Here is a 22,056-nt window from a genome sequence, read left to right on the forward strand (position 1 = left end):
CCTTTGGCAATTTTGCACAAGTTCTCTTTTTCTAATTCTGTACTGGCGCCTTCTTCTTTATCTCTGGTGGACCCGCCCCGCGTGCGCTCGAGCTGTTGAGACACAAACACAACACTAGTAATCAAAGATGACACATATTGATATATTTCATCACCTAGTATACTCGCTGAACTTTCGTGGTCAGTAAATGCCCTTGACGTTGGCGTTAGAGGAAGGCGCATTTGACGTCCAGTAACCACCTCGTGTGGGGTGAGGTGGTGGTCGGACCCTGGCCTGTTCCTCAGCTCGAACAATGCTAACGGAAGGCAATACAACCAACTTTTCTTTGTTGTTTGTTGTATCTTTGCAATTGCCTCCTTCAATAAGCCATTTAGGCGTTCACATACGCCGTTAGCCTGTGGGTGATATGCACATGCAAATTTGTGCTTTATGCTCAGCAGGGCTGTGATATGTTGGAACATTTCGTTTGCGAAATGTGGGCCATTATCTGATCTTAATACTTCGCACACTCCCCACCTGGGGAAGACCTCTCTTACTATGAATTTGGCTGCTCTAAATGCATCTGGGTGTGAACAGGGCCCTGCTTCAATCCACCTAGAAAATGGGCATACTACTACAATCATGTATCTATTACCTTGACATATGTTGATCATATCAACATAGTCAATGTGGAGGTGCCGAAAGGGTCCTTCTGGCCGGGGTATGGTACCTCTTATCACTTTTAGGGTATGACCGGCCGTAAACTGTTGGCATGTGAGACAATTGCTGATAAAATTTGAAACATGAGAATTTAACTCGGGACAGAACCAATCATCTCTAATTCGTGCTGCAATTATTTCCTTGCCTGTATGGGCTGGGTGATGTAATTGGCTCAGGGCGGTATTTAAAAGTGCCAATGGTATTACAACTTTCCCAGTACCACTCTGGCGCCATAGTGCGTCGGTTGGTGACATTGTACATCCTCTTTTTACCCATATTTCCTTTTCGGCCATTGGTGCTGCTGCTTGTAATTCCATAATCTGTGTGGCTGGGAGGTGGGTATACCCTTCTCTTATTAACATCTCCCTAGCCATTCCCCTCCCTCTCCCTCTCTGTGAGTCTGTGGGGTCCCATATCTCACCAAAGTATGCAGCATATTTCGCATGTGCGTCTGCTGCTGCATTCCCTTTTGATACATGGTCTTCACCATTGGTGTGTGCGGTGCATTTTACTAAGGCTAGCTCTTGGGGGTCGTTTATTACTTCAATTAATTCAGCCAACAAGAGGGCATGTTGCACTGGAGTGCCGTCAGCTCTCCTAAACCCTCTTCTCCTCCATTTTGTTAGCCCTGAATGGACAGTGGATGTAACATATGCACTGTCGGAATATATTGTTACACGTTTGTTAAAACTTTCTTTCAATGCCAATATTAGTGCAACTAGTTCAGCGGCTTGAGCAGAGTAATGCTGCGGTAACTGTACACATTTCATGGCCACACACACCGGAGCCTCCATCATTTTTACCACTGCTGCCCCAGTTCTCCGTATCCCATCTCCTTGATCAATAGTTGATGACCCATCACTACCCTCCTCCTCCATATTTCCAATTCCCTTTCCTTTTCCTCTTCTTCCTTCTTTTTTTCTCTCAATACTACTCTTGACACCCTTTCTGCTGCTGCTCTTACCCTTCCATCTTCTATCCTTTGCTCCTCATTTCGTTCCCTTAATTTGTCCAATTCGTTTTTACCCTCTTTCCTTTTCCTCACTCTCTCTTTTTCCCCCTTCTCAAGCTGTGTTAGTAATTCATTCTGCTCATCCCTTAGTTTTGCCAATTTTTCCTCCAAAATCTCTTCTCTTTGTATTAGTAGCTCCTCCCCCTTCATCTCACTCTCCCTTCTACTATCCTCGCCTGTTCTCTTTACAGCCTCCCTTTCTTCTCCCGTTAGTGAACCCCGTAATTTTAATAATATCTGTGCAGCTACCCACTCATCATGTCCTATCTCTACAATCCGTTCTTCTCCAATCCTCCCCTCCCCCACTATCTTCCTGTGAGCCACATATGGTGGAGGGCTGTAAGCCGGGTTCGAGTATCCTTCAGCCGCCCTTAACTGTCCTTCCATTTCTCCTAGTTCTCTTAAAGGGTACAACCCTTCTCTCTCTGTTTTCACTCCCGGTGTTATGGGTATCTCGTTGCTCGGTTCCTTTTTTATGTCTTCTAAAGTGTCAATCTTTTCTCTTCCCTCTCCTTCATTCTCCGCATTCTTTTTCCTTTCACACCCCTTTTCCCCATCCGTTCCCTCTTTCATAATCTCCTTTACTTCCGGTGTTTCTCCCACAGAGAACATTCCATTTGGTCCTGGTCGGGATCCCTGGAACATCCTCCATAAGTTAAACACCTCCATATGGCTCGCCAACTTCTTCCCCTTGTATGTATTGTGCAGATGGTTTAGCAATGAATGTTGGGCATATGGATCGAAACTACCATTAGGCGGCCATGGTGTTAACATTTTGTTATCCGTCCCCTGGGTCCACTCTATGCTGTACTTAATTAATTTCTCCCTATGGGGTGGCAGTGTTGTGCATATGTGTTGTAGTGGGGTAGTGAGGGTGTTCCCCCACCCTCCCGACCCTGTCCCATATGACATAGTCGTGCCCCACTTGTTACTCCTCCCTTCGCTATCAGTTTGCAATTTACAACCTTATATTGTTTACCTGGCCCCGTAAGTGTGGGGACTTACGACAATCCTTTACAAAGTATGCAATAATAATAAAAAACAAGAAATAATAAAACACAAATATGTATAATTTTGTATTGTATATTCCTTCCCCTACGGCCCCCTGCGGCCGAAGCGCACGCAGCCCCCTGTGACTGCGTACCCCTTACGACGATCTTATACAGTCGTCCTTTATTCCTCGTTCTCCTCCCCCTTTTACATTTGCCGTTGCTGGCGTTCTCCGTGCTCAGCCACGCCCCTCTCCCCTTCTCCTCTTCCAATCCACTCGTTTATTGCTTATCTTCGTACCCGCTCCCTCATCATTTTTCTCTTCCCCACCACTTTCAAAACTCAATGTTCCTTGTGCTCGTGATATCCTATAAAATCCCTACTGGTGACGTCACCGATGTCTCTACGCTACTAGTACAGTCTCATTATTAGTTTCAAAATACACTTGCAATTTACCCCCGCTAACCCTACAGCTGTCTTCCTGTCTCTCCTGGAACAAGGTAATCTCATCAATAATATAATTGGACTGCACACGCTGCGTCGCCTCGCGTGTGATACGCCCCTCAACAGGAGGGCTTAACCAGCCAATTATCTTCCGTATTTGGCAACTATGCAAATAGCTACCCCCTACAGGGAAACGTCATCTACCTATCGAGTTTCTTGCTCGAACAATAGGAAACCTCATCTACCTATCGAGTTTCTTGCTCGACCAATAGGAAACCTCATCTACCTATCGAGTTTCTTGCTCGAACAATAGGGAACCTCATCTACTCATTGATCAATAAATGCCAAATCGTAGGAAACCACACACGCCCACCCCTACACGTTAGTCGCGATTTAGGCCAATCAGTGTCTACGAGCGGCCACACGGGATGTTTCGTGCTCCGCCCCCCTCTTTCACGTCACTGCTCTCGCACTCTTTTCACTCCCTTTCATTCCATTGCCAACACTATATTGTCAAACCTTCGCCGCGCACCTGTGTAACACCTCCCTCATTTAATTCCTCCCCCCTCCCTCACAATTTCGCATTGCTCGTTGTGTGTGTCATGCTCACCAAGTTCTCTCGATGCAGGGCCGCTCGACTGCGTGCACCCCTCCAAGCGGCTCGCCACCTCCCCTCGTCTGGACCACGTCTGGACACTCGCCAACCGCGGGCGGGATACTTCTCAACCGGCTCCCGAGGGCCAATATCCGGATTGCGCTGTCCGGTCTTCTCGCAGCTCCGCGATGGTCCTGTAGTCCTCAGAAGGGGGCAACGGCAGAGGGGGCCGCGCCGCCGGGCCTCCTCGCAACGGGAGTGCCTGGAAAAAGTAAAAATAAAAGTCGATCTTAAACAGATCTCAGCAGTGCCTCCAACTTGTCGGGGGGAAATTCTGCCGGGGTCGGCCGGACCGTCCGCAGACCTCCAGGCAGGGAGGCCCCAACTCCTCCCGTGTGTATCCCAGATAAGATGAGATAGAGTATGAGACGCACACAAGGAGCAAGGTGACTCTGCTGTTTATTAGACAAAACGGCAGGGATGGGTCAAGGAGCGCACGCGTTCGTCCTGACACACACTCAATTGTGGGGCTCGCAGGCCCTTTTTACTGTAGTATGACGCGCTACTTGCGTCACTTCAGAAAGTTAACAAAAAACCTATCGCCACTCTTAATTGGGTGTTCGAGTGGTAGGGTTAGTATAGCACACATATAGAGAAAGATATTAGTGGACAAGGTGTAGTCAGGTGGTATATCTGGGTTGTCCCTACAATTAGATACATGAAAATTGTTACATGAAGGCTCCTGAGGATTGGCTAAATGTGCTGGCGTCAGTGATAAGAGCCCCAAGTTCTGATTGGTGCACCCGTGAGCTTCCCAGCCTGGGACCACCGTCGTTCCCAGCTCTCGGTGTACCTGTAAGTTGCAACAATGTTTCACTATGGGTACATGCAGACAATGTGAGGACTTATTCATAGCTAGACGGGGTACCGTTCCCACTGTTGCAGATGTCCATTGAGCCTTTCAAGTGTATCTGCCAGTGTCTCGTAGCGAGGGATCCAGACGCCTCTGTTCTCCAGGGTTTGGCATCTCGTCAGGTTCGGCTTGATCACGTGGGGAGGGACCGTGAAAGAGGCATAATTCTGCACAATTAATATTGTTTTTCTACTGTGCGTCTGGTTTAATTTGTCGGTGTGACTTTAACGTTGGTGCGCGGAGTGCGAGGTTGCAACATCGTGCCTTTGATGATTTGCTCTTGGAACGTGGGTTTGCAACATTGCGACCTTGGCTGGTTGCTTCGCCAAGCTCATTCTGTAGGATCAGCAACTGACTCTTGTCTTGTTGATGTTCACGGGAGCTCTTGTTTGAGGCCTACTTTGGCCCGGTGCATAAGTTGTCCGTTTGGTGCACAGGTGCTTTAAGTTATAGGAGCATATAATTCCATAATCGGTATTGTCTTTATTATATTTTTCATCGTTGTACCTGATTTCAAAGAGAAGCGTGAGCAAGCTAGTAAAAGTTCATGACGCGTCTTGCGTTTCTGCATTCTGAAAACCTATATAAAAATAATAAAGATGCACGTCCGTGAATATGCCTGTCGCCTACGTCATAGCACTGAGTATATTCTTCGTGTAGGTTGGTGTGGGAATGTCCAGTGTGTATATTTGTACAGATGTGCTTCCCGTTGTCTAGGTCGTCATGGCATCTCTAACGACGTGTAGATTTTAGTCTAGTTGATCCGTGCCGCAGGTGTCGGCATGGCCAGTGCGGGCTGCTGGGCAGGCAGATGGACACACCCGTATGTTCCTGTACCAGGGTATCTGGTCGTCTGGTAAATGGGCAAACTCTTCTCGTGGCGGGTGTTTGGGTCGTGACCCTCTAGGCCAAGCGCGAGAGGTGAAGGACGGGAGCCTGGTTTTCCATTCTCCCACTTCACTTTTTCTTTCATCACAGTGCTAGTCCTTCATCAGTCTTTCTCCTTCATCGCAATGATTCTTGCTCATAGGACTTCTCCTAGGCTAGTCTATCATCACAGTCCTTCTCCTTCATAACAGTTTCCTTTCCCTCACAGTCCTCTTTCATCAGTACATCTACTTTGTTAGCCCTTCAACACAGTCAATTTATTTTGGCATAGTCCTTCTTGTTCATCACAGACATTCTCCTTTGTTACAGTTTTTCATCACAGTGCCTCTTCATTGCAGTCCTTCATCACAGGCCTTCTAATTTATCCCATTGCTTCTACTGCATTTCATTACAGTACTTCCCCTTCATCACAATTCCTCCTAATCCCTCTCTTTATCACTATCCTTCCTCGCAGTCATACTTCGTCAAAGCTTTTCTCCTTCATCATAATCATTTATCACAGTTCTTCTATTTCGTACTAATCCTTCATCACGTTCCATCAGCACAGTCCTTCATCACGGCCTGGTCATACCTCCCCACCCAATTAGCCCATCATTCATCACTCAAACTGTCTGCCATGAGATTAGTCTTTGAACTTGGCCTTGCAAAGTATCACTCTTCCTGGGAATAAAAGGGAGTGTGAGCATGACCTTATCTTATGGTCTCGGAGTATCCTGGCCAAAGTCTATTTTCATCTGATCATGTGACTGGAGACCATGTGTTGAGCTTCCTTGTTGTATTTAATAATATTAAATGAATGAAACTTGGCATTCATCCTCCTTCCGCCGCACCTTAATAGGAGCTTGGCTCCTGCCTTCTAGTCCATTGTATCTTTTCATTATAATTATCTAGTTTCTTGGCTGCCTCATCCCTTCACACAGGGCCAGACAGGCCTCTTTGATTCCTCTTCAATCTACAAACAGGCTCATTTGGCTGCTCAACACTTTTCCAACCCTGCTATTCATGGGGTCCAGTTTGCCCAAATACGATGTGGAACGTCCAGATTCCGATGCATATAAATATACCTTGGTGCATGGCCGCAATATATTAATTACATAGCCAGCCTTATGCTTACTTTGTATACTTGCGTTACTGCATCTGTACACTTATAAACTGGTTGTCTGTTTCTTCCATGCTCTTCACACGTGTGATCATCATCCCATATATGAGAGTTTACTCGATTCTTACTTTGTCATCAGATTCTACATGGTCTATTCATCTTCTTTTCTGTCATTTCTTCAGAGGTGTGTCACTTTACTTCAGGTGACATCACCAGCCTCGTCTTTCATCCGTCTTCACGTGCTCTTCAGGGATCTTTCCCAAGAGACTGTCAGTCCTCTGTGGATACATAAAAAATGGTTTCCTTAATCGATACTTTGCTTCAAAGGCTGCTCATGTTATAGGCATCATTACAGGTGTCTTGCTTGTCGCTATTTCTGGTTCCCAACATAAAGGCAATTTAGGGGCGGGACTTTGCACAGACTTTACATAGTTCTATGAATCAGGGTTTGTGTCAGTAGTGCAAAGTCACTTTTCAGCACTGCAAAGTCACTTTTCAGCAATACTTTCCATGAATTGGGCTCATAATCTCCATCACCTTGAAAACTACTTTTTTCTCTACAGCCTGTCCAAAAGTATCAGCTGTGTTCATGTTACAAATTATTAAGTTTACAAGATGAAACCATGGCATCAGGGAATACCATACCCCAGTCTTGGGCTTTCCTTTCTCGGTTAACTGCATTGTGGGAGCAGTCGTTTTGAGTCACTTCCTTTGAGTAAAATGGCCTCAAGTAAAACTAAAGCAAATCCCAGGGTTGGATGGAGTGTGCCGATTAACAGAGTCACCTGGTAACCTTGCAAATAATACAAAATGGACAGACCTTACTGTCGCCAGAAATGGTCAAAATAACACCATAACATATCAAGCGACCCCATAGCATGGGTCTGCAGGTTGCGGCTCTTAAGATGTTTTGGACTACAACTCCCATGCTCCCTCATCACTGACTATGCTAACTGGGGCTGAAGGAAGATCGAATCCAAAACATCTGGAAGCAAAGGAATTCAGACCCTTGCCATAGAGGGAACCGGATCATACTGTATTACATTGCTTTGCATATATGCGTGAAAACACAAAACATCCACCAAATTATTTGCATTTTAGGAAATTGAAAAGTAATTTGTTAAAAATGTGTTTTTAAATAATGTGTTTGATTGCAACAGCCATAGTGCATTAAAAATTAATTAACTAATATCAGAATCCAATAAAGAAAAATAACACACTATGAGGCCGATTCATGGAATAATTAGCGCGGCGCAAGTGGGCAAAAACGTGCGAATCGCAGTGGAATAGCGAAAATCGCAGTGCAAGTGCGAAAATCGCACGAAAAGCAGCGCACATTGATTCATGGAAGTCCGTGCGCGAGAAAACCAGCGGATGTGCGATAAAAAAGTGCGCGGCGCACGTTGGCGCACAGGCCATCTAACAGCGTGCGCCAGGTCACAGCGAAAATCACACAGGCCACAGCGAAAATCGCACATAGCGCGGCGCACGCAACAAAAGTAGGCGGAACACAGGCGTAACACTCGGAATGGGGAACAACTTGCCAAAACGTGGGCGTCACGGGGGAAGTACAGGGCACAAGTGCGCGGAACGCCCACACGCTCGCCTACAACACGTATTCATGGAATAGAATAGGGCAAAAAAGCGCACGCTCAAACCAGCGCACAGGCACAAACACGACCGCCACAAGAAAGCAGGCGGTAGCGTCTCTGCGGCTGTAAGAAATGTGCGCCAAAAGGTGCGCCAACAAATAGCACCTATATACTGCCATGATGAATGTCCTATACTGTGGCCCTCAAGGACAAATGACGTGCAAAGGGGTACCCACAAACACGGACACCCGCTGACAAAAAATACGTGTGCGTGTATACCGGAAGTCTCACACGCGATTTGTCCGGGTACGTGGATTTCAGGGGTGCGCGGGAAGTTCCACACGCGATTTCATGAGGGTACGTGTATTTCAGGGGTGCGCGGGAAGTTCCACACGCGATTGGCCCAGTGCGAGCAGGGTACGTGTATTTCAGGGGTGCGCGGGAATTTCCACACGCAATTTCAGCAAGGTATGTGTATTTCAGGGGTGCGCGGGAAGTTCGACACACGATTGGCCCAGTGCGAGCAGGGTACCTGTATTTCAGGGGTGCGCGGGAATTTCCACACGCGATTTCAGCAAGGTATGTGTATTTCAGGGGTGCGCGGGAAGTTCCACACGCGATTTCATCAGGGTACGTGTAGTTCAGGGGTGCGCGGGAAGTTCCACACGCGATTGGCCCAGTGCGAGCAGGGTACGTGTATTTCAGGGGTGCGCGGGAAGTTCCACACGCGATTTCAGCAGGTATGTGTATTTCAGGGGTGCGCGGGAAGTTCCACACGCGATTTCAGCAGGGTACGTGTATTTCAGGGGTGCGCGGGAAGTTCCACACGCGATTGGCCCAGTGCGAGCAGGGTACGTGTATTTCAGGGGTGCGCGGGAAGTTCCACACGCGATTTCAGCAGGGTATGTGTATTTCAGGGGCGCGCGGGAAGTTCCACACGCGATTTCATCAGGGTACGTGTATTTCAGGGGTGCGCGGGAATTTCCACACGCAATTTCAGCAAGGTATGTGTATTTCAGGGGTGCGCGGGAAGTTCCACACACGATTTCAGCAGGGTATGTGTATTTCAGGGGTTCTGGGGAGTACCACACGTGAATTGGCCGTGTGGGCCCTCCCAGGTGTACGCTCCACAACCTCCACGGACCCTGCAGGCAGCCCACACCACGGGGGACTACCCTGCACCCATGCTCATGTCCCGCAGGCAGCCCATCCACCATGGGCATGCCCCCCAGCCAACCCACATGTCACCTTGCACTACTGATCAACAATGCATGTCTACCACCACCCCCAGCCCCATGCCACCATGGGCATCCTCCACCAGGCCCCCACTCATGTCTCCCACCACCCCCACCCCCCTGCCACCATGGGCAGCCTCCACCAGGCCCCCACTCATGTCTCCCACCACCCCCACCCCCCAGCCACCAGGGGCAGCCTCCACCAGGCCCCCACTCATGTCTCCCACCACCCCCACCTCCCAGCAGTGCAGGGGCAGCCTCCACCAGGCCCCCACTCATGTCCCCCTGCACCCCCACCCCCCAGCATCCAGGGTCACCCTCCACCAGGCCCCCACTCATGTCTCCCACCACCCCCACCCCCCAGCCACCAGGGGCAGCCTCCACCAGGCCCCCACTCATGTCTCCCACCACCCCCACCCCCCAGCAGTGCAGGGGCAGCCTCCACCAGGCCCCCACTCATGTCTACCACCACCCCCACCCCCCTGCCACCATGGGCAGCCTCCACCAGGCCCCCACTCATGTCTCCCATCACCCCCACCCCCCAGCCACCAGGGGCAGCCCCCACCAGGCCCCCACCCATGTCTCCCACCACCCACACCCCCCAGCAGTGCAGGGGCAGCCTCCACCAGGCCCCCACTCATGTCTACCACCACCCCCACCCCCCTGCCACCATGGCCACCCTCCACCAGGCCCCCATTCATGTCTCCCACCACCCCCACCCCCCAGCATCCAGGGTCACCCTTCACCAGGCCCCCACTCATGTCTCCCACCACCCCCACCCCCCAGCCACCAGGGGCAGCCTCCACCAGGCCCCCACCCATGTCTCCCACCACCCCCACCCCCCTGCCACCATGGGCAGCCTCCACCAGGCCCCCACTCATGTCTCCCACCACCCCCACCCCCCAGCAGTGCAGGGGCTGCCTCCACCAGGCCCCAACTCATGTCTCCCACCACCCCCACCCCCCTGCCACCATGGGCAGCCCCCACCAGGCCCCCACTCATGTCTCCCACCACCCCCACCCCCCTGCCACCATGGGCAGCCCCCACCAGGCCCCCACCCATGTCTCCCACCACCCCCACCCCCCAGCAGTGCAGGGGCAGCCCCCACCAGGTCCTCACAATCCCCAATCATGTGCGTAATGGTCAGCCTCCACAGCCAAAAAGCCCTACCAAGTAACCCATTCACCCACACCCCCCAGCAGTGCAGGGGCAGCCTCCACCAGGCCCCCACTCATGTCTACCACCACCCCCACCCCCCTGCCACCATGGGCAGCCTCCACCAGGCCCCCACTCATGTCTCCCACCACCCCCACCCCCCAGCCACCAGGGGCAGCCCCCACCAGGCCCCCACCCATGTCTCCCACCACCCCAACCCCCAGCAGTGCAGGGGCAGCCTCCACCAGGCCCCCACTCATGTCTCCCACCACCCCACCCCCCTGCCACCATGGGCAGCCTCCACCAGGCCCCCACTCATGTCTCCCACCACCCCCACCCCCCAGCCACCAGGGGCAGCCTCCAGCAGGCCCCCACTCATGTCCCCCTGCACCCCCACCCCCCAGCAGCGCAGGGGCAGCCTCCACCAGGCCCCCACTCATGTCTACCACCACCCCCACCCCCTGCCACCATGGCCACCCTCCACCAGGCCCCCACTCATGTCCCCCTGCACCCCCACCCCCCAGCATCCAGGGTCACCCTCCACCAGGCCCCCACTCATGTCTCCCACCACCCCCACCCCCCAGCCACCAGGGGCAGCCTCCACCAGGCCCCCACTCATGTCTCCCACCACCCCCACCACCCAGCAGTGCAGGGGCAGCCTCCACCAGGCCCCCACTCATGTCTACCACCACCCCCACCCCCCAGCCACCAGGGGCAGCCCCCACCAGGCCCCCACCCATGTCTCCCACCACCCCCACCCCCCTGCCACCATGGGCAGCCTCCACCAGGCCCCACTCATGTCTCCCACCACCCCCACCCCCCAGCCACCAGGGGCAGCCCCCACCAGGCTCCCACTCATGTCTCCCACCACCCCCACCCCCCAGCCACCAGGGGCAGCCTCCAGCAGGCCCCCACTCATGTCCCCCTGCACCCCCACCCCCCAGCATCCAGGGTCAACTTCCACCAGGCCCCAACTCATGTCTACCACCACCCCCACCCCCCTGCCACCATGGGCATCCTCCACCAGGCCCCCACTCATGTCTAACACCACCCCCACCCCCCACCCACCAGGGCCAGCCTCCACCAGGCCCCCACTCATGTCTCCCACCACCCCACCCCACAGCAGTGCAGGGGCAGCCTCCACCAGGCCCCCACTCATGTCTACCACCACCCCCACCCCCCTGCCACCATGGCCACCCTCCACCAGGCCCCCACTCATGTCTCCCATCACCCCCACCCCCCAGCCACCAGGGGCAGCCCCCACCAGGCCCCCACCCATGTCTCCCACCACCCCCACCCCCCAGCAGTGCAGGGGCAGCCTCCACCAGGCCCCCACTCATGTCTACCACCACCCCCACCCCCCTGCCACCATGGCCACCCTCCACCAGGCCCCCATTCATGTCTCCCACCACCCCCACCCCCCAGCATCCAGGGTCACCCTTCACCAGGCCCCCACTCATGTCTCCCACCACCCCCACCCCCCAGCCACCAGGGGCAGCCTCCACCAGGCCCCCACCCATGTCTCCCACCACCCCCACCCCCCTGCCACCATGGGCAGCCTCCACCAGGCCCCCACTCATGTCTCCCACCACCCCCACCACCCAGCAGTGCAGGGGCAGCCTCCACCAGGCCCCCACTCATGTCTACCACCACCCCCACCCCCCAGCCACCAGGGGCAGCCCCCACCAGGCCCCCACCCATGTCTCCCACCACCCCCACCCCCCTGCCACCATGGGCAGCCTCCACCAGGCCCCACTCATGTCTCCCACCACCCCCACCCCCCAGCCACCAGGGGCAGCCCCCACCAGGCTCCCACTCATGTCTCCCACCACCCCCACCCCCCAGCCACCAGGGGCAGCCTCCAGCAGGCCCCCACTCATGTCCCCCTGCACCCCCACCCCCCAGCATCCAGGGTCAACTTCCACCAGGCCCCAACTCATGTCTACCACCACCCCCACCCCCCTGCCACCATGGGCATCCTCCACCAGGCCCCCACTCATGTCTAACACCACCCCCACCCCCCACCCACCAGGGCCAGCCTCCACCAGGCCCCCACTCATGTCTCCCACCACCCCACCCCACAGCAGTGCAGGGGCAGCCTCCACCAGGCCCCCACTCATGTCTACCACCACCCCCACCCCCCTGCCACCATGGCCACCCTCCACCAGGCCCCCACTCATGTCTCCCATCACCCCCACCCCCCAGCCACCAGGGGCAGCCCCCACCAGGCCCCCACCCATGTCTCCCACCACCCCCACCCCCCAGCAGTGCAGGGGCAGCCTCCACCAGGCCCCCACTCATGTCTACCACCACCCCCACCCCCCTGCCACCATGGCCACCCTCCACCAGGCCCCCATTCATGTCTCCCACCACCCCCACCCCCCAGCATCCAGGGTCACCCTTCACCAGGCCCCCACTCATGTCGCCCACCACCCCCACCCCCCAGCCACCAGGGGCAGCCTCCACCAGGCCCCCACCCATGTCTCCCACCACCCCCACCCCCCTGCCACCATGGGCAGCCTCCACCAGGCCCCCACTCATGTCTCCCACCACCCCCACCCCCCAGCAGTGCAGGGGCTGCCTCCACCAGGCCCCAACTCATGTCTCCCACCACCCCCACCCCCCTGCCACCATGGGCAGCCCCCACCAGGCCCCCACTCATGTCTCCCACCACCCCCACCCCCCTGCCACCATGGGCAGCCCCCACCAGGCCCCCACCCATGTCTCCCACCACCCCCACCCCCCAGCAGTGCAGGGGCAGCCCCCACCAGGTCCTCACAATCCCCAATCATGTGCGTAATGGTCAGCCTCCACAGCCAAAAAGCCCTACCAAGTAACCCATTCACCCACACCCCCCAGCAGTGCAGGGGCAGCCTCCACCAGGCCCCCACTCATGTCTACCACCACCCCCACCCCCCTGCCACCATGGGCAGCCTCCACCAGGCCCCCACTCATGTCTCCCACCACCCCCACCCCCCAGCCACCAGGGGCAGCCCCCACCAGGCCCCCACCCATGTCTCCCACCACCCCAACCCCCAGCAGTGCAGGGGCAGCCTCCACCAGGCCCCCACTCATGTCTCCCACCACCCCCACCCCCCTGCCACCATGGGCAGCCTCCACCAGGCCCCCACTCATGTCTCCCACCACCCCCACCCCCCAGCCACCAGGGGCAGCCTCCAGCAGGCCCCCACTCATGTCCCCCTGCACCCCCACCCCCCAGCAGCGCAGGGGCAGCCTCCACCAGGCCCCCACTCATGTCTACCACCACCCCCACCCCCTGCCACCATGGCCACCCTCCACCAGGCCCCCACTCATGTCCCCCTGCACCCCCACCCCCCAGCATCCAGGGTCACCCTCCACCAGGCCCCCACTCATGTCTCCCACCACCCCCACCCCCCAGCCACCAGGGGCAGCCTCCACCAGGCCCCCACTCATGTCTCCCACCACCCCCACCACCCAGCAGTGCAGGGGCAGCCTCCACCAGGCCCCCACTCATGTCTACCACCACCCCCACCCCCCAGCCACCAGGGGCAGCCCCCACCAGGCCCCCACCCATGTCTCCCACCACCCCCACCCCCCTGCCACCATGGGCAGCCTCCACCAGGCCCCACTCATGTCTCCCACCACCCCCACCCCCCAGCCACCAGGGGCAGCCCCCACCAGGCTCCCACTCATGTCTCCCACCACCCCCACCCCCCAGCCACCAGGGGCAGCCTCCAGCAGGCCCCCACTCATGTCCCCCTGCACCCCCACCCCCCGGCATCCAGGGTCAACTTCCACCAGGCCCCAACTCATGTCTACCACCACCCCCACCCCCCTGCCACCATGGGCATCCTCCACCAGGCCCCCACTCATGTCTAACACCACCCCCACCCCCCACCCACCAGGGCCAGCCTCCACCAGGCCCCCACTCATGTCTCCCACCACCCCACCCCACAGCAGTGCAGGGGCAGCCTCCACCAGGCCCCCACTCATGTCTACCACCACCCCCACCCCCCTGCCACCATGGCCACCCTCCACCAGGCCCCCACTCATGTCCCCCTGCACCCCCACCCCCCAGCATCCAGGGTCACCCTTCACCAGGCCCCCACTCATGTCTCCCACCACCCCCACCCCCAGCCACCAGGGGCAGCCTCCACCAGGCCCCCACCCATGTCTCCCACCACCCCCACCCCCCTGCCACCATGGGCAGCCTCCACCAGGCCCCCACTCATGTCTCCCACCACCCCCACCCCCCAGCAGTGCAGGGGCTGCCTCCACCAGGCCCCAACTCATGTCTCCCACCACCCCACCCCCCTGCCACCATGGGCAACCCCCACCAGGCCCCCACTCATGTCTCCCACCACCCCCACCCCCCTGCCACCATGGGCAGCCCCCACCAGGCCCCCACCCATGTCTCCCACCACCCCCACCCCCCAGCAGTGCAGGGGCAGCCCCCACCAGGTCCTCACAATCCCCAATCATGTGCGTAATGGTCAGCCTCCACAGCCAAAAAGCCCTACCAAGTAACCCATTCACCCACATGGAAATGGAAATCACATGTTACACCCCCAATGTTCATGAAGCTAATGAACCCATGTCCGTCACACACAATGGTTGCAATTGAATGGGAAAACACACAACATGACATGCATGAAACCAATGAGATGATGCCACACAGTGAAGTATGGAAATAACATTGTATTGAAAAAAATAAAGAATGCTAAAGAAAGAAAATAAACTACAATGTGAATGAGAAAAAAAAGCTGCATGTCCGTATAAAAACACAAAACTGCAAATCAGAATCCCCAAAAAATTTGGCCAAAGTCAAATGTAAAAAAATCTCCATGCAATAAAGAACTATGTAAAAAACTACCAAGGGTCCATGAGCCCAACTGAACAAAGGAAACCTACTAAAAAACCTACCTAAAAATCAACTATATACAAAAAGTGGAGCAGTGTCCGTCGACTCCAAATCATAATAAGAAAGAAAGGAAACCTAAAACTAAAGAACTATATACAAAGGCGGCGGGCAAGTCCAGCGGCTCACTCCGTGGTGTCCCGGGCCAGGGCATCATTGAACTCCTGTTCGATGTCCCGGAGGCGGTCCAGTTCCATGACCCCGAGGGTCCGCAGGGACGGCGCCGTGTCCTCCTCCAACCCCCTGCGGATTGCCTCGAGGCACTCGGCCCGCCTCAGGGCCCTCCGCATGGAGTTCTCCGCCCTGACCATTGTGAGCCGCGCCTCTTCTGCCCGCCGCCGCTCCGCACCTATGGCGTGGCCCAACCGCTGCCACACGGAAGACGCTCTCTGTCTTGGGTCCCCCTGCCCTCCGGCCGATGCCTGCCCCTCCGATGTCGAAAGCCCCGAGCCTTCATGTCTCCCACCATGTTGCTGCTGCTACTGGTCTGCCTCTGCCCATGCACTGCTTCCTGCTGCCTGCACATCCACCGCCGGCTGGGGTGCAGTTGTTGATGTGGCCACCCCTGCTGGACCTCCGACTCCCGACTGTGGCAGGGATGCCTCCTCCACCAGCCTGGCCGCACCGTCAGAGGCAGCTCCACAGGGCACCCAGGTGACTGATGGGTGGGAAGATGGCACAGAGGACGACTGGCGCGTAGGGGGTCCAGTTGAGTAGGGGGTCGGAGCAAGCCCCATCAGATGGAGGAATCCGGCCTGGGTGACCTGTCCCAGCAGGCTGACGTGGTCAACGAGCCATTCAAGATGACGTGCAGTCTCTCCATGAATAGACTGCAGGTCACCTCGCATGGCCCGTTGACGCAACGCCACACCAGCCAGGACAGGCTCTACCCGGACCTTGATGGCCACGTCCGCAGGCAGAGGAAGGCCAATTGACGTCAGCTCATCCCCTGCCTGAAAACGGGTCTGGACGTAGGCATCCCTGCTGGTGCAAGATGATGAAGGGACAGGATCGGGGACAGGATTGCACACAGGCACCTCCGCGGCCGCCTGTGCTGCCTCCTGTCCCTGGTCCTGCACTGCACCACTAGCTCCACTGGGATCCCCACCTCCAGACCCCATCTCTGGTGCTTGCACGGCCCCCTCCTCCACCAAACCCCCCACCAACCTGGATGACTCCGTGCCATCTTCCCCTGTTGGGCCCTGTGGGGTCCCAGCTGCCCCTTCTGCTGCCGAGGAGTCCAACTGCAACCTCCGCCTCTTGGACCTCCTCCCGGCAGCTGCGGCCTGGGACGCGGCACCGGACTCCTCACTCCCCGACGAGATGACAACACGGGAGGGGAGCCGGGCCTTGCGTCTCCGGCTGGCGGTCGGATCTCCGCCGCTGTGCTCCACAGCACCTTCTCCGCCCTCTTCATCAGTTGACGCTGCAGACAGGGAGAAACAAAACACAGGCATCAGGGCACTGTACAATGGACACATACACGCATGACAGTTGCACATGAGTGGCATTGGCAAACCTCAGACATGTCATCACAATCCCCAACACACATGTCATTGCAACTCGCACACATGAGCCATACCACAGCCATATCGCAACTGCCACCACCATCCCTACACATACAACAGCATCAGCAGCCAAAGGGGAGCCAGACATCACATGCAACACAGGAAGTGCACCACACATGTACACACACCACCACACTTGCATGCATGTCTACACCTCTGCCAAGTGTCGCACTGTTCAGACGGGCATCCATGTCACATCTGCCAATCAGGCTTCCACATACCGCTGTCACATGCATCCATGTTGCATCACTGTTGCACCCTTGACAAATACACACACATGCACATGTACACAGTGCTCATACATGCAGCCGAAAACAACATACATGCCTGACATCACGGACATGTCTACTTACATACACATTCATCCAAACATGTGTGCACGCACAACTGCATTTGCCATGCAAGCCCACACACACAAGCACCATCCATGTATCACACATTACAGCCCTCGCATGTGTCAGCCCCACGGCCCTGTACACCCCCACCCATACTCGACCCCATACAAACAGATGTGCAACCGGCACAATACCGAATAATTACCACACGCACTACTCACAATCAGGATGCATGTACACTCACCGCTCGACTCCAGACGGGTCTGCTTCTCTAGGACCTGGAGTGGAGCGCTGGGGATATGCGTTCCAGGACCCCCGTCTGTTCTTCCGACAAGTGGCCTGGCGCCCCTTGGCATCAGCTGCCTTCAAGAGGCGCCGGGCCTTGTTCAGGGTCCTGGACCTGAAGTCCTCCCAGCGCTTCCTGACATGTTGTAAGTCCCGGACTGCCACCCCCTCCGCGTTGATGGCAGTCACGATGTCAGTCCAGATCCAAGTCCGTCCTTCCTTGTCGGCGCGGGAACTTCCGAAGAGGGCATCATACTGCCCCAGGACTTGCTCCACCAGGACACCAACTTCGGTGGCACTGAAGCTGGTGCCCCTCTGCCTCTCTGGCCGGGGGTTGTCAGTGGTCACAGATGGTGTTTGCCCCGACATGACAACCCCGGAGGCAGGAGTGGGTGGGCAACTGGGTCCTGGGGCTGGGCTGTGGAGCGATGGAATTCCAGTCGGGAGTCTTCGGTTCCAGCAGGGGTGGTCACAGCAACAGCACCCCTGGCTGATGTGCAGGCAGCAAATGGCAGTGCACGTGGGCAGCAGGCAGTCAGGCAGCAGCAGATGGCAGGTGGGAGCGTGCTCGGGGCTCTGGGGGGCAGTAGTTCGGCCTTCTGGGCAGGAGCGTGGTCTTCTGTGTGCTTACGCGTGGCCAGCTTGGTACGGAGTGATTTGGCACATGAAAATCCTGCACGTCAGCCTGAAAACCGAGGAAAGGCCCTTAGCGCGTAAGCGCGTCAGCACGCATACGCGAATCTATTGGACCAAAGGCCCTTAGCACGTAAGCGCGTCTGTGACGTGACCCGCACGGGTGTTTCCCACACAGCACGTGATGACAGAGCACACGTGGAAAGACTGCACGTCAGAGTGTCATCGCGTGTAATTGGACAGCACGTCAGAGTCTCATCGCGTGTAATTGGACAGCACGGCAGAGTCTCATCGCGTGTAATTGGACAGCACGTCAGGGTGTCATCGCGTGTAATTGGACAAAAGTGCGCGTACACGCGATTGGCCTATGTACGTGTATATCAGGTGTGCGCGGACACTTACACACGCAAGTACGTCAGCGCACCTGTATCCCGGTGTGCGCAGGAATTTCCACACACTATTGGACTGGGTACTGGATTTCAGGGGTGCGCGGGTCACACGCTCGCCTACAACACGCGCAACGCATTAATTCGCGCGCTAACAAAATAACAAGCGCAGACCCAGGATGAACATACCGTTCCTAGCAGCAGTGGGCGTGGCCTACCAAAGGAGGAGGAGGAGGATAGTCAGGGCCAGAATATTCACACCCAGAACCAGCCTTTTCGGGATGCCTAATGACCAGGTGCATGGGAGGTACAGGTTTCCACCACGCATCATACTGGACCTGGTGAGTGAGTGGGAGGATGACCTCACATCACCCACCCTGTGCTCCCAAGCACTCAGCCCCCCTGCAGAAGGTCCTCAATGTACTGCACTTCTTAGCCACTGGATCATTTCAGCGGACAAGTGCCATTGTGGGTGGTGTATCACAGGCCACCCAGTCACGCTGCCTACACCAGGTCTTGAACATCATCACTGCACGCCCATCAGTCCGCAGGCACATATACCTGCCCAGAACCCCTGCAGAAAGGCATGCTGCCGCCCTGGATTTTTACGCTGTGGCACGATTCCCCAAAGTGCTAGGTGCCATCGACTGCACCCATGTGGCTCTACGTCCCCCCAGGGCATCTGAGCACATCTATAGGAACCGCAAGCACTGGCATTCCATCAACGTGCAGGTAGTATGTAATGCCAAGGGAATCATCACCTCAGTATATGCCAACTATCCCAGGTCAACCCACGACAGCTTCATTTACTGAATGTCCACCCTAAGCCGGGACCTAGAAGCTGGGCGGCATGGCGATACATGGCTGCTTGGTGAGTATGAATGCCACTGCACATGCATGCATGTCAGATACTGAGCAAGGTCACAACCCCACCAATGATACCAATCACCACCTCCACAGGGGACAGTGCCTACCCTCTCAGCCCCCACATGATGACGCCAATTCGGAACCCCACCATGCCACCCCAGGTAAGATATAACGCAGCCCACATTACAACCCGGGGCATAGTGGAGCGCACATTCGGAGTGCTGAATTCACGCTTTCGCTCCCTTGACCGTTCTGGCGGGCAGCTGTTGTACGCTCCCCCAGTAGTGTGCAGGATCATAGTGGCAGCATGTGTCCTGCACAACGTTGCAACACGCCGGGGCCTGGCCGTGGACATGGTGGTGCCCCCCCATCCCCAACCACATGCATAGCCGCTGCGCATGGGAGGGGAAAGGGCACGGGGGAGGCAGCCCGTACACAGCTAGTGGCTAATTACTTCACATAGAAATCACACCCCTGTGGAGTGCACACTGCCCTGGCACATTCCATCTGACAATCAATGATGACTCAACCTGACACTGATCCTGAATGTCTGGAGAATGAACCGTGAAAACCATATCAGCCTGAGATTGTTCACCTGGAAGTGTCACAATGTGTGCATCCCTACCCACACAGACACCACCAATGCAGTTTTGTGAAGTTACACATTCAAGCAGCTAAAATGAATACCCACTTGCAAAATGCAACAAGAGGACAGTGCCATGTCAGCCAACCCAACCCCAGCACCGCCACACGACACACCGTGCCATGTCATGCTATTTGCAGGTAAACAAAGTAATCCCCACAACATGACACTAGTGTCACAATGTACAGTGTCCCTATTAGAAACTTGCAACACCTGAAATGCTCACAGTAATGCCGGACCAACAACAAACTTGAGCACGTACTACCATTAACATGACATCACTAATGTTAAATATTAGTAGTCTCACCACCTGGAAATGCCTGCACTCCCACCACTACCAACTGTGCAGTGTTGGCGCCATGTAGAGTTGTAGGTGCACTGCTGCCAACATGGACCACATCTCCAGACTAGAGGTCCTTGTGTAGACATGAGGAAGGGACCTGCAAATTGGGAGGTAGACACAGAAGATGAGTTACACATCAATGCAACATGCAGTGTACAACACAACAGCAATATGCACTAGGAATGTATACACAGTATTGACTACAGACTGCCCACACAGCTCATGGGAGTCCAACGTCACTGTGTAATTCACTGTCACTTGGGCACACCCTTTGCAAGCCCATGGAAACGGGAAGCAGGAGGGGTGTGTGTGACTCAAACCCAAGCATCTGAACCAAATACATTACAAGCCTGCATGTGCCCAGCCACAATGCAGCGTATGCCCACAGGACCCACGGAAGCCAACAAATCGTCCCAAAAAAATTGGGAATAAAATAAATAAAAATAAAAATAAAAATAAAAATAAAAAAAATAAAAAAATGGCCATTGAAGGGCCCGGGGGGGTTGGGGAGGCCACCCAGGAGGTCCGAGGACAGGATGCACACCAGAACCCACCTGCGTGGATCCTGGGGAAAAAAAACACCTCCATGGGCTCATGGCCCACACGGCTACCCTATTGTGGGAGTATCACTGCTGTCGCTATTATCACCCTGTGCAGCTGCATCTGGAGATGGTTGCACTATGGGAGGCAGCCCACGCAAGGCCCTAGTCTGCTCCTCCATGGCTGCAAGCATGCGGGTGTGGTAGGTCTGGTTCTGGAGGATGAGTGTGCGGAGGTCCCCATGCAACAACTCACGGGATGCCCGGACCTCTGCCCTCGTTGCCTGCATCTCAGCTGAGAGCGTACGGGTGAGACGCTCCAGCTGCTGTTCTGTCCTTTGGTGTGTTGAAGCCTCAAGCTCAACAAGAGTCGTCCTGAGGTGAAGGAGCTCCTGCCTCAGGGCTTCCCTGTGGCCCTGGGACTCAATGGAGATGGCCTCCTGCAGAGTCGTCAGTGCCGCCCGCCTGTCCCTGTTGGACCCCAACATGTCCTCCCTGTGTGACTGGCAGATGGAGTCGGTTGCCTGCTCTAGTCGCTCCATCAGCCTTTCAGGGGGGACAATGGAAGTGGCCACCCTATCCATGGCCTGAGCCATCATCTCGGATGATGCTGCCTGTTGGGTTGCCATACCGTAAATGGATTGCTCCCATGCGGTATTGCCAGGTGGCGTACGGCCACCACGTCGGCGGGCACCACACCTGTCTGGGGCAAGGCGAACTGCGCCTTGCTGTGCCGGCACTGCCTGAGGCTGCAGGACTGCATTCCCCCTCTGATCTGCTGGCCCAGGAACAGGATCAGATGTCGCGGAGTGTGACCCTGCATCCGTAACCACCAAAGGCGTAGCTGCCAACACTGACATCCCCATTGAGGGTTCTGACCCTGGTGCAGGTGGGTGAGACAGAACAGAATCCCTCCCTGGAACACTCACCTGCGA

Source organism: Ambystoma mexicanum, chromosome 13 (genome assembly GCF_040938575.1).
Source record: "Ambystoma mexicanum isolate Mex_15411 chromosome 13, UKY_AmexF1_1, whole genome shotgun sequence".
Taxonomy (NCBI): Eukaryota; Metazoa; Chordata; class Amphibia; order Caudata; family Ambystomatidae; genus Ambystoma; species Ambystoma mexicanum.